Here is a 14,004-nt window from a genome sequence, read left to right as displayed (position 1 = left end):
AGAAAATGGCAATTACAGCTCAAAAGTTTACAAAGTCCAAAAGGTGGTCAAGATAAATGACAATATAACATTCTACCTTGATGAAAGGTATCCAGACTCACCTATTAAATTGGCAAAGGTTTTTTTTTTTTTAATAAGAAGCTCAGTGTTACTATGGTCAAAGCAGCTCATTTGGCGAACTCCTGCTGGTGGTGATATAAACTGGGAAAACTCTTGGGAGAGCATTGGGCCATCCATCCATCTTGAAAGCTTTAACAATATTCCTATCCTATGTCCTAGTGATCTCACTTCTCAAACCAGGGATGTGATGCAAAAGAAATAATTCTTTATTCTTAGAACATAATCCCAAAGCATTTTTTTAAAGACTTAAAATAGCAAACCCCAGCCCTCCACCCCAATCCGCCAGGCTCTAATCTCCTTTCCCTGCTTCTCTTCATAGTACATATTATATATTCATGTGTTTGTCTGTGTTTCCTCCCCACCCCTCCCAAAGAATCAAAGCAAACTGTGTCCCTAGCGCCCTTGAATAACTCCTTACACGTAGTAGGTACTCATAAATATCTGTCTAACTAATGAATTATTTATAATAGTGAAAATTAAAACAAATGTAAAAATAGAGTAATAATGATTAAGTACATTTTGGCAATCCTTTGATTGGCTGTTGTGTAGTCATTACAAATGTAATTATAAGAACTATATCAACTTGGAAAATAAATATACTGTTAAGTGAGAAATCAAAATGCAAAACAGGGGACTTCCCTGATGGTACAGTGGTTAAGACTCCGCGATCCCAATGCAAGGGGCCCGGGTTTGATTCCTGGTCAGGGAACTAGATCCCACATGCCGCAACTAGAAGATCCCGTGTGCTGCAACTAAGACCTGGCACGGACAAATAAATAAATAAATATTTTAAAAATGCAAAATAGTATGTAGGTGTGGCTGATTGTTACAGTAATGACCCCAACGAACCATGCCTACCTGTATCTGTATTTTCTTTAAGTCCCCTCTCACACTGACTCTAGGCTTCGCCATGTGACTTGTGGATGATGGGACGTGAGCAAAGATGATTCTGGCAGCAGCTTGAAAGATGTTTGCACAGTGGGTCTTGACCTCTCTCCCTTGCTGCTTTTGGAACCCAGCTGCCCAGGTAGCATGCTGGACATATACCACCCAGCCCGCAGCCAGCGCCAGACACTGAATGTCTCATTCATAGAAAGAGGCCATATTATACAGCCTCCAGCTATAGTTGAGCCAACAGAAGACTGCAGTGGCATGAATGACCCTAGCTGATAATAGCAGAAGAAAAGCCCAGCTAAGCTCTGCTCAAATTGATGACTCACAGAATTGTGAGCAAGTGAAAGGGTTGTAGTAACAAGCAGCAAGTTTGGGGGTGGTTTGATATAATATCTGCGTTGTTGAAATAGGTGTGCATATGGAGGAAAAAAGTACAGTGCAGAAAGAACTCACAGCAATCCTGTGATGAAAAAAACTCAGGTGAGGAGACCTCTTGACTAGGCATGACTTACCAGGCATGACTCTGTCAGCACAGGGACCAATATATTCTAGCGGAAAAACAAGCACAGAAATGAGTACAGAGGTTCTGTTTAGAGTGATGAAAAAGTTTTGGAGATAGATAGTGGTGACGGTTGTACAGCATTGTTAATGTAATTAATGTCATTGAATTGTACAATTTAAAAATGGTTAGTTAAGGGATTTCCCTGGTGGTCCGTGGTAAAGAATCCGCCTTCCAATGCAAGGGACTGCGGTTCGTCAGGGAACCAAGATCCCAAATGCCTCGGGGCAACTAAGCCCGTGTGCACCACAACTACTGAACTCACACGCCTCAAATAGAGAGCCTGCATGCCACAAACTACAGAGCCCACCGCCCTGGGGCCCGTGTGCCACAACTAGAGAGAAGCCAGAGTGTAGCAACTAGAGAGAAGCCCAAGTGCTGCAACGAAGAGACCACGCACCGTAACAAAAGATCCCGCATGCCTCAACGAAGATCCTGTGTGCTGCAGCTAAGACCCGATGCAGCCAAAAAATTAAGGAAAATAAATAAAATAAATAAATATTTTTTTAAATGGTTAGTTAAAATGGCACATTTAGTGGAATTCCCTGGCTGTCCAGTGGTTAGGATTCTGAGCTCCCACTGCAGGGGGCACGGGTTCGATCCCTGGTGGGAGAACTAAGATCCCACAAACTGCAAGGCATGGACAAAAAAAAAAAACCCCACAAAGAAACAAAACAACTGCCTGCCCCAAAACCATATAAGCAAAGTCACCTGTCACAAACTTCCTCCAAAGATGGCAATCTTTCCCTAACGCGCAATACAATTGGCTCCTCAGCCACTGTGAACAGCTCTTACAGTGGGCCAATATCCGCCCAGGATAACTTTCTATCTTTCCCTGCAGACCTCGGCTGAGTGATGCAAGCTGGTCCTGCCATCCTTTCAACAGCTCTGAATGTCAGGATGGGGTGGTGGAACTTACCTTCCTCAAAGGAACCTGATGCCAGTTGGCCGATCCCCACACCCACCGTTCCTCACTCTCTCCCGTGAGGCACACACTGCACTTACAGCCATGCCCGTGACCAAGAATGTTCTTTAGTTTCAGAGCGTGCTTCCTTGCCTCCTGCAGCAAGCAAGATGTGACAGTCACCACATCATCTGTTACTCACCACTTTGCCCTCTGCGCTATGCCAACCCTGGCTTTAGACAGCTCTGTGAAACCGACGGGCGGCATTCCCCGCTGAAACTTCCTGCAGGGGAAGCCAAGGGGGATTAACAGGGCATCTCACTCTCACCCTCCCCGAGAAGGAGCTCTTCCTCAGGGTCCAGGGCCCCTCTAGTTTCCCTCATCTGGCTGAGGTTCCTCACTGGATAGTCAGCGAGCCCTCTCACAGGAAATATGTTTGCCCAGTGCCTTCCCAGTGGCTTTTGCCCTAAACTTGAATCTGGTGGCACTGACTCATCTTTCCCTTGCGACACCGATACTCAATACTAGGCCATGGCAGCCGCCGTGAAATACCGGCCTGGCTTGTAGTTTTCTCTCTTCCTCTCCCGATCCTGCCTCGGCTCAGACCTGGCTGCCTACCTCAGCTTTCCCCAGTGCCTGTGCTTCAGCGCTGAGGTTTTTTACTTTTTGGCTTCCCTGCACAAGTGAATATTTGTTACTAATTTCCCCACTCTTCATCTTTGTGGGCTGTCTTTAGCCCTTCTTTCTGGGAGCTACTTTACCTCTGCTCCAGGGTCCTGGTAATTACCCTTCTAACTCAATTAGATGACCTTATTCTTTCCCACTTCCTCTTTCCTTCCATTGTTATGCAGGGGGCGGGGAGGTGGCTGAACGTGCGCGGAGAATTGGATTAGGTAACAGGGTAACTCAGCAGGTCTCTTGGGGGTTATGCCTCTGCCCCTGCTTCCAACGAGCCCTACACCCGCTCCACACTGTCTTCCCACCTGCAAAACCAGGAACAAAGGAGCCAGGAGTGTGGGAGAAATGAATAAGGGGGCCTTGGCTGAGGCACTGGAGAGGAGGAAAAAGTTTCCCTCTTACGGCTCCTGGCTGGGTATGAAAATTAAACTGACAAAGACAGATTAACAAGAGAACTGCATACAACTTTTATTAAATTTTTATTAAATTCTTCGCAAGAGAATGAAGACCTGAAGAAGTGACCAGAGCAGGAAGATTTTATATCCCTTAGACAAATAATAAATGTGTGAAGAATTAACAACACAAAGGGGTTTGGGCTAGGAGTAGTAAATGGTGAAAAAGTAACTAGGAAGATAAGGGTTAGTTTAACGCACTTTATACAGCCTCGGTCCCAAATTCCCTGTCCTGGTGACAAGGAAGTCCTCCTTCCTCCTAGTACAGGGAGGGTACTTTTCACATGGGAGTTTTATGACCTGTTTCAGGTAAGAAGGGCACAGAGTGACCCTCCTACACCTGCCACTTTTTTTTTTTTTTTTTTTTGCGGTACGCGGGCCTCTCACTGCTGTGGCCTCTCCCGTTGCGGAGCACAGGCTCCGGGCGCGCAGGCTCAGCGGCCATGGCTCACGGGTGCAACTGCTCTGCGGCATGTGGGATCTTCCCGGACCGGGACACAAACCCGTGTTCCCTGCATCGGCAGGCGAACTCTCGACCACTGCGCCACCAGGGAATCCTTCCTGCCACTTTTAAAAATTCCTTCAGCTTAAAATATTTAATATGCCAAGGTGCCATATTTTGGGGTTGCGTGTCCTGAACCCTGTCAGCATCTTATTACGATTTCCTCAGATGAACGGGAGATTGTGACATTACAAAATAAACGCCAAGAGACTATGTACAGGAAGAAAACAGTAGTGTTGGGAAGAAAAAGTAATTTGGTCCAGGGAAATCGATGCAGAGAAAATTTATATAAAATCTCCGTCTTGGACTACATTCTCAAGTGATTCTTCTTATCCTTCTGGGGGGACACACACCCCTTTCAGATGAACGATACAGGATCATATCCCCAGGAAAATACATGTAAACACAGAAACCAAACATTAGGGGCTCACTACCTCCTTGAATCCCGACGGCACAGGGTAAGTGGGTAATTTCCTTCTTTGTAACCCCATCTAGAAGCTCAGTGTGGTTTGTAGAAAGCATTCATTTGTTCATTCATTCAACAAGTAACTCTTTGAGAAACTTCCAAGTGTCAGGCCCCACGCTGGGCCACATTGTGAGGCAGAAAGAGGTGAATCGGACACAGTGCCTGCTCCCGGGACGCTCATGGTCTGGTGGGGAGACCTACAGAGAGCACACAATGAGTGTAACAGTGATGGAAGAGGCAGCCGAGCGAACGGTGGGAGCCTGGAGGGAGGGGGCAGAACTGCTTCCCACCCTTCCCCCTTCGCCCTTCCCCCTTCCCCCAGCAGTCAGTGCTGCACCTCTGACTACAAAGCAAAGAGGTTTGAGAAAGCCCAAGTATGCCCTGAGGGGCTAGCTGAGCGGTCCGGGTCTGAGCTCTCACGCCCCACCCACGCCCCAGCCCCCGTTCACACCTCCACTGGGATGGACCCGTTTTCCTCTCTCCCCACAGGCTCCCTGGGCGCTGTCCATTCACAGCCAGCCCACCGCCGGCTACCCCATCTGGGGCTGTTCTCAGCTCCCCAGGCCAGCTTTTAAATAAGTAGCCAACCCCCCATTGCACTTCCTCCTTTCGTTGCTTAAACCCTATTCATTTTACTAGTTAAGCTGCGTGGAAACAAGGAATAACAAAAATAACTAACTTTAAGGAAGTTACAGATTTGCAAGGAACCTGGGGAGTCTTGGTATGAGCTGGTCTTTATTCACTTGATGGAAGGCTGGGCTGGGCTGGGCTAGGCTGGACCTGGCCCTTCTTCCTCTCACCTCTTCTCCCTTCTTAGAGTCCCAGGAAAAAGCCACTTGATACAAGTTTGTGTGTCAACCATTCTGCCTGTCTGGGTTGGATGCTAAACTACTCCCCTTATTCCAGCTGCTTCCCTATCACACCTTTGGCTACTGGAGCCCCAGAGCACCCATTGGAAGGCTCTGGCTGCCCCTCTTCCCTTCCTCGTTTCAGCTCTTGACTCCTGAGGGAGAAAGTCCCTTTCCTCCTTGGTTTTGTTTTGGTTTTTTAAAATATATTTATTTATCTATTTTTGGCTGTGTTGGGTCTTCGTTGCTGCGTGCGGCCTTTCTCTAGCTGTGGCGAATGGGGCTTCTCTTCGTTGTGGTGCACGGGCTTCTCATTGCGGTGGCTTCTCTTGTTGCAGAGCACGGGCTCTAGAGCACGGGCTCAGTAGTTGTGGCGCATGGGCTTAGTTGCTCCGCGGCTGTGGGCATGTGGGATCTTCCTGGACCAGGGCTCGAACCCGTGTCCCCTGCATTGGCAGGTGGATTCTTTTTTTTTTTTTTTTGGCAGGTGGATTCTTAACCACAGTGCCACCAGGGAAGCCCTCTGGTTTTGCTGTTGTTCGTTTTTCGTTTCTTTTCTGAATGTTAAGGGCCCCTCTGCTATAAACTCCATGAAGGCAGGGACTGTTTTCATCTCTGCTCTCCTAGCTTCTACCACAGGGTCTAAGACATTCCAGCTGCTCTGTGACTGTTTAACTCAGCATGTGTTAATTTATCCATTTTATTCATTTGTCTTGACAGTTCAGTCCCTTATATCTAATCCATAATGACCGAGTACTAGCAGCTTTACTAAAACTGTTCTTAAATTTTGCTTCTCTTGATCTTCTATTACTTGGCACCACACCTTCGTCTAAGCCACTCTAGCTAGATATTTTTGTAGCTGGGAATATATCATAGCTTCCCAGCTTTGTCTAAAAACTCCGTAACGTTTCTTCACTCAGCTGATACAGTAATGATAGAGAGAGAGATGGAGTTTGAGAGAGAGAGAGAGAGAGAGAGAGAGAGAGAAGGAAGGAAGGGAGGGAGGGAGGGAGGGGATGAAAATGACCAACCTCATAAATCTGGAACTCTTGAAACCTGGCATATTCCAGGCAAATTTCCCATTCGTGGAAGTATTGGTCTGTGACCCCACAAACATTTCTGTTCTTCTTTTAAAAAGAAATTAATTGGCTTTTCTACCCTTCTTTCACACTTGCAAGTCAGTTGCAAATAGCGGAGAACCAACTAAAACCAGCAATAGGAAAGAATGGAGTTAATAGCTCAAACAATTTGAAGTGTTTGCTGGTCTGCTGGCTGAGGCCAGTCTGGACCAGAGTTCACTTGATGTTCTTTCTCCCGCTATTGCTCCTGCTTTTAGCACTCTCTTCTTCTGTATGTCGGTTTCATCTTTTTTAACCCACTCTCTTCACACAATGACATAGAGGTCTGGCTTTACTTGATCTTACAGAGAAAAAGAGACCCTCTTCCACATGCCAATCTATAAGGTGACCTCGATTGGTCCAGTTAGAGTCACCTGCTCAGACTTCCCTGGTGGCACAGTGGTTAAGAATCTGCCTGCCAATGCAGGGGACACGGGTTCGAGCCCTGGTCTGGGAAGATCCCACATGCCGCGGAGCAACTAAGCCCGTGCGCCACAAGTACTGAGCCTGTGCTCTAGAGCCTGCGAGCCACAACTGCTGAGCCCATGTGCTGCAACTACTGAAGCCCACGTGCCTAGACCCCATGCTCTGCAACAAGAGAAGCCACTGCAATAAGCCCACACACCTCAACGAAGAGTAGCCCCCACTCGCTGCAACTAGAGAAAGCCCGCACGCAGCAACGAAGACCCAACGCAGCCATAAATAAATACATTTATTAAAAAATTAAAAATAGGGTTCTGTGGTGGCGCAGTGGTTGAGAGTCCGCCTCGCCGATGCGGGCACACGGATTCATGCCCCGATCTGGGAGATCCACATGCCACGGAGCGGCTGGGCCGTGAGCCATGGCCGCTGAGCCTCTGCGCAGTCCGGAGCCTGTGCTCCGCAACAGGAGAGGCCACAAGAGTGAGAGGCCCACGTATCGGAAAAAAAAAAAAAAAAAAAAAAAAATTAAAAGTAAAATAAAGTCACCTGCTCCTCCCCGAACTAATCACATTCATCATTATTGTCAGGAAGGTTCAGAGCTCTGATTGGCTGGGCGCCAACTCATGCGTGTGGGATAAGCGCAAAGCTCCCACAAAGCAGTCCTACCAGGCCCATGTAGAATAAACGGTCAGGGCTTCCAAAGGAAAAGTTGGGACACAAACAACACAGGTCCAGGCCCCTTTTTGCAGAGTGGGTATGGGGAGGGATTTTACATGTGCCCAACTCTTTCTTGCCTCTGTTCATTGACATGAGTGCTCTTTCCTCTGCCTGGAATGCTCTTTCCACTCACATCCTATGTACCTAAATTTTTTTTTTTTTTAATTAATTAATTTATTTATTTTTGGCTGTGTTGGGTCTTCGTTCCTGTGTGAGGGCTTTCTCTAGTTGTGGCAAGCGGGGGCCAGTCTTCATCGCGGTGCGCGGGCCTCTATCGCGGCCTCTCTTGTTGAGGAGCACAGGCTCCAGATGCGCAGGCTCAGTAGTTGTGGCTCATGGGCCCAGTCGCTCCGTGGCATGTGGGATCTTCCCAGACCAGGGCTCGAACCCATGTCCCCAGCATTAGCAGGCAGATTTCTCAACCACTGCGCCACCAGGGAAGCCCCATAAATTTTTTTTTTAAAGAGATTTATTTATTTGTTTGTTTGTTTCTTGGAGGCGTTGGGTCTTCGTCGCTGCACGCGGACTATCTCTAGTTGCAGCGAGCGGGGGCTACTCTTCGTTGCAGTGTGTGGGCTTCTCATTGTGGTGGCTTCTCTTGTTGCGGAGCACGGGCTCTAGGCGCGTGGGCTCAGTAGTTGTGGTGCACAGACTCAGTTGCTCTGCGGCATGTGGGATCTTCCGGGACCAGAGCTCGAGTCCGTGTCCCCTGCATTGGCAGGCATATTCTTAACCACTACACCACCAGGGAAGCCCCTATGTACCTAACTTCTACATGGACTTTAAGTCTCAGCTTAAATGTCACTCCAAAAGATGCTGCCCCTGACCCCATACATTGTCACCTATATCTGACTGACATTCTCATAGCAATTTAAAAAAAAAATTATTATGAAAGGTCCTTTTTATCTGTAAGACTCTGACTCTGAGTATTGAACACCCACATCATGGAAAGCACTATACCTGATGTTGGCTTTTTTTTTAATTTATTATTTATTTATTTTATTTATTTTTGGCTTCATGGGGTCTTAGTTGCAGCACGCGGGATCTTTGTTGAGGCACGCGGGATCGTTTTTTGTTGCAGTGCACAGGCTTTTCTCTGCGGCGCGCGGAGCCTCTCTCTAGTTATGGAGTGCGGGTTTTCTCTTCTCTAGTTGTGGCGTGCAGGCTCCAGGGCACATGGGCTCTGTAAGTGTGGTGCGTGGGCTTAGTTGCCCCACGGCATGTAGGATCTTAGTTCCCTGGCCAAGCATCGAACCCGCGTCGCCTACATTGGAAGGCAGATTCTTTACCACTGAACCACCAGTGAAGTCCCTAAAAGGTTATTTTTAATTTAATTTCGTTTTGGTTGAAAGTCTGTCTCCCTCAGTAAGCTCCACCAGGGCAAGGATTCCCTCAGCTTTGCCTCTTAGTGTTGCTCATGATTGCATTCCTAGCTCCTGGTTCAGATGCACATGGTAGGTATTCACTCCTTCATTTATTCAGAAATAAATAAATAAATAAAAGGGGGTGTGTGATAAGTGCTAAAGATTCAGGTAAATAAGATATATGTATCCCTGACTCAAGGAGTAGCAACTTCTATATCTCCATTAGACCAGTGTTTTTCTTTTTTTTTTTAATTTAATTTTATTTATTTTTTTTATGGCCGGTTCTTATTAGTTATCTATTTTATACATATTAGTGTATATATGTCAATCCCAATCTCCCAGTTCATCCCACCCCAGCCCCCTGCCACTTTCCCCCCTTGGTGTCCATATGTTTGTTCTCTACATCTGTGTCTCTATTTCTGCCCTGCAAACCGGTTCATCTGTACTATTTTTCTAGGTTCCACATATATGTGTTAATACACGATATTTGTTTTTCTTTTTCTGACTTACTTCACTCTGTATGACAGTCTCTAATACATCCACGTCTCTACAAATGACCCAATTTCATTCTTTTTTATGGCTAATATTCCATTGTATATATGTGCCACATCTTCTTTATGCATTCGTCTGTCGATGGGCATTTAGGTTGCTTCCATGGCCTGGCTATTGTAAATAGTGCCGCAATGAACATTGGGGTGCATGTGTCTTTTTGAATTATGGTTTTTCTCTGGGTATGTGCCAGTAGTGGGATTGCTGGGTCATATGGTAATTCTATTTTTAGTTTTTTAAGGAAACTCCATACTGTTCTCCATAGTGGCTGTATCAGTTTACATTCCCACCAACAGTGCAAGAGGGGTCCCCTTTCTCCACACCCTCTCCAGCATTTGTTGTTTGTAGATTTCCTGATGATGCCCACTCTAACTTAGACCAGTGTTTTTCAAATTGCAAGACTGAATGGATGGTGAAATTAACTTGGTGGATTGCAACTACAATTTTTAAAACATATTTAAAACAATTTTTAAGCAGTATAGCATAGAAAATAGAAATGACCTAGAAAACATCAGAGTGCATCACACATGATAAGGGTGTTATTCCATCACAGTTTTATTTCAGCGTATAATATCAATACACACACACATACACACACCTCCTTATGTATTACTTACTGGGTTGCAGTAAAATGCTTCTTTTACTAGAGGGTGGGTCAGAAAGTTTTGGGAGACTTGCATGAAGCTGCTTGGACTGAAGTGTGATAAGATAGTATCTTTCCTGTTCAGATCAATCCAGAGCTCCAGATGTTGTCATGTCATCACTGGAAAATAACACATGGGAAGCTCATTCTCATTCAAAAACCCAGAGTGGAAGTAGACACAATTTCAAGATGCTCTTGTAGGGTGAACTCTGGGTTTCTGTGCTTTGGTTGGCTTGTGTTACATCCTCAAGGCCATTTAATCATATGTACAGTTAAGTGTGTTTTCTCTATTCTTTCTTTTTCAAATGACAGATGACTTGGGCTTCCCTGGTGGCGCAGCAGTTGAGAGTCCGCCTGCCGATGCAGGGGACACGGGTTCGTGCCCCAGTCCAGGAAGATCCCACATGTCGCGGAGCGGCTGGGCCCGTGAGCCGTGGCCACTGAGCCTGCGCATCCGGAGCCTGTGGTCCGCAATGGGACAGGCCACAACAGTGAGAGGCCTGCGTACCGCAAAAAAAACACACACAAAAAAACAGTTGACTTAATGGTTTTCAAAGTTGAATACAAAATTTAAAAAAACTTTTTCTTGCTGCCACATATGGTTGGGCCATAAACTGCATATTCCTAGAAATCACTGAATTAATTAAGATCCTGGAGGAATAGAACTCAGGGAGACTGGGGTGGTGTGAGTGTGGTGTGGAAGGAACTGGGGCTATTGTCCTGAACAGATCGGGCTTGAATCCCTATTTCAGGACTTGCTATGTAGATTTGGGTGAAGGGATCTAATACGCATTTGCTAAAGACTCATTCAGAGCTAGGCCCTGTGTCAACTGTGGGAAGTATAGAAATAAACACTATACCATCCACTGTCTCCAAGGAATATACAATCTGGTAGGAGATACAAGTACAACTGAGCCTCAGTTTTCTCATCTGGAAAATGCATATAATAGACCTTCATTCAGTCTATTAGGAATGTGAAATGAACAAATTCAGATACTTAGCTTGGTGTTAATAGACAGTAGAGAGGCATGTGATAAATGTTTTCTATTCAGCTTTATAAAATGAAAAAAACAGTCTTCAATGTTTATGACATCATACAGAAAATCAGATGGTACAAATCAGGTGCAGTTTTGAAAAGCTAGATATGGAAATTCATAACTGAATAAAGGTCTGTGAAAGCAGATGAGGTGTAGATATAGTTGTAGATGAAAGAAAGTGTGTAAATTTTGAATTATTTTAATGGTCTTCCTTTGGGTTATGTGCTTCCTTTGTGGAGTTTCTCAAATTTGGGTCTATATCAGTAAGATATAGGTTTGCTGCAGTTACAAACAACTCCTAAATCTCAGCGGTTGGATATGGCGAAGGTTTATTTCTAGTTCACACTCAGTTGGCTCCTGTCAGCTCTCCAGGGTAGCCATCCTTCATGTGTTGTCTCCAAGATCCACAGCACTGATCCATTCTTGTGGTACCTTTACATCAGCATGTGGGAAAGAGGATCTGGAGAAAAACACACTCCATTGCTCTCTCTTCTTTTTTTTTTTTCCTGACCATGCTGCAGCTTATGGAATTTTAGTTCCCTGACCAGGGATTGAACTCAGGCCTTCATCAGTGAGAGTGTAGAGTCATAACCACTGGACTGCCAGGGAGTTCCCTCACACTCCATCTCTTAAATGCTTCCATTGAGAGGTAGCAGATGCCACTTCTGCTCACATTTCCTTGGCCAAAGCAAGCCTTATGGCTCTGCTCAACTGTAAGGATTCCATCTAACTTCAAGGGAGCAGGGAAGTACAATCCTCCCAAGTGCTCTGCAGGGGAAGAGAACTGGAAGTATTAGCAAGTGGTGGTAATCTCTCCTGAGGGTCTCATACTGTTACCAAGGCTGTTGCCCCAGAATCATACTCCTGCCCCTCCCTCAAATGCAAGCCAATTATTCTTATCTAAGTTTCAGGAGGGAGATGCAAAGAGAAAAAAACAAGAACTGCTTAGGCCTAAGATGGTGTAAGATTCAACTTCCGGTAGATCTTGAGCTTCATTATATGCTCATTGTGATGCATTAGAATGCTCAATGACACAGCCACCAGGCCACGACAGTTGACAATTGCCATGACCACAACCAGAAAAGCCCACACAAGAACTGAAAAGGAGATCTGCATCAGTTCCAGGTCCAAACCACACCCCTGTTCCAGGATAACTCATGAGTATTCCTCCTACTCTTTCCAAATCCCTCCCTTTTACTTTTTTTTTTTAAGGCCTATTCTGTGGACTTTTTTTTTTTTAATTAATTAATTAATTTATTGGCTGCATTGGGTCTTCATTGCAGTACGCAGGCTTTCTCTAGTTGTGTTGAGCGGGGGCCGCTCTTCGTTGCAGTGCCCTGGCCCCTCACTGCAGTGACCTCACTTGTTGTGGAGCACAGGCTCTAGGCGCGTGCGCCTCAGCAGTTGTGGCAAGCGGGCTGTAAAGCACAGGCTCAGTAGTTGTGGCACACGGGCCCAGTTGCTCCGCAGCATGTGGGATCCTCCCGGACCAGGGCTCGAACCCATGTCCCCCGCATTGGCAGGCGGATTCCTAACCACCTCGCCACCAGGGAAGTCCCTCCCTTTTACTTTGACCCTCCAGTATATTTGGTGTCTCCACCAGAATTGGAATGAGAAGTTGATTTGTGAACTAGGTTCCTGCTTCTCCATTTTCTGGCTATTGAATAAAGTTTGTGCTCTTCTAGTCTTAGTATAGGTTTCGTTATTGGTTGTGGGAATCTGGTTGGAAAAAGAACCTCCCTGTCTGAGACAAGGGGTCTCGGCCTGGGTTAGGATCCTGGCGCAGGTTCAGTGGACCAACTTGGTAAGAATACCATGCTTCCTGCACTCCAGCTGGTCTTTTTGGTTTTTCAAGTGGCCGCACAAAGGACCCTTGCCTTGGCTGTTTTTTCTGATTGCGATACTCTGGGCCTCCACTCTTTGCCTGGTCTCATCTTCCTTCAGACTGAGGCAAGTTTTCCCTTCCTTAGAGAAACTTGCTTTCTCCTCTCAGTAAATTCCTCCATTATTACTTACTTTCAAAGTGTCAGGCACCCCTCCACCTTATGGTGTGGGGCCTTTAGGGACTTTCCACCCCCTCACTTGTTCCCGTAAACCAATTCTTCTCCCTATCGTGCGCCACTCCTTCTCCCTATCGAAACCAATTCTTCTCCCTATCGTGCGCCACTCCTTCTCCCTATCGAAACCAATTCTTGGAGTTTTTCAGTTGACGGGGACTTGCCAGACAGCGGGTAATTTTCCAGTTGCCCGTAACAGGTATACGCCCTAACCGCCACAATGAACAGACAACTATAACGGCCAGAAGGTGGGACAAAAGTTCCTAAGCCAATGAATTCAAAAGTCACCACATTTACCCAATCATTGTGAGAATATACCCGCCCTATGAGTAAATAAACCTATAAAAAGTATGTGATTCCGCTTTTAGGGGTTCCCCATCGGCCTCCTGCGTGAGGTTCAGGGAACCCCGGTGCATCGGCTCCTAATAAACCTCTTGCGTGTTGCAGCGGCTCTCGACTCTTGGCGGTTCTTGGGCGAGTTGGAATCCCTCGTAGACCGTTTGGGTCTAACAATGGCACTTAGGTAATTTGCAGTTATTCATGAGATGTAATTTGCAGTTAATCATGAGATGACTTCATTAATGACTGTTTCTTCCTTTGCAGCAGATGCTGTATGAATCATGTTGTTTTGCTCACCCCCGTATCACCACCATTTATCCAGTGCCTGGGACTG

The sequence above is a fragment of the Phocoena sinus genome, chromosome 4, assembly GCF_008692025.1.
Source record: "Phocoena sinus isolate mPhoSin1 chromosome 4, mPhoSin1.pri, whole genome shotgun sequence".
NCBI classification, from domain to species: domain Eukaryota; kingdom Metazoa; phylum Chordata; class Mammalia; order Artiodactyla; family Phocoenidae; genus Phocoena; species Phocoena sinus.
The sequence above is the reverse complement of the archived record's forward strand: the minus strand, read 5'-3'. Positions refer to the sequence as shown.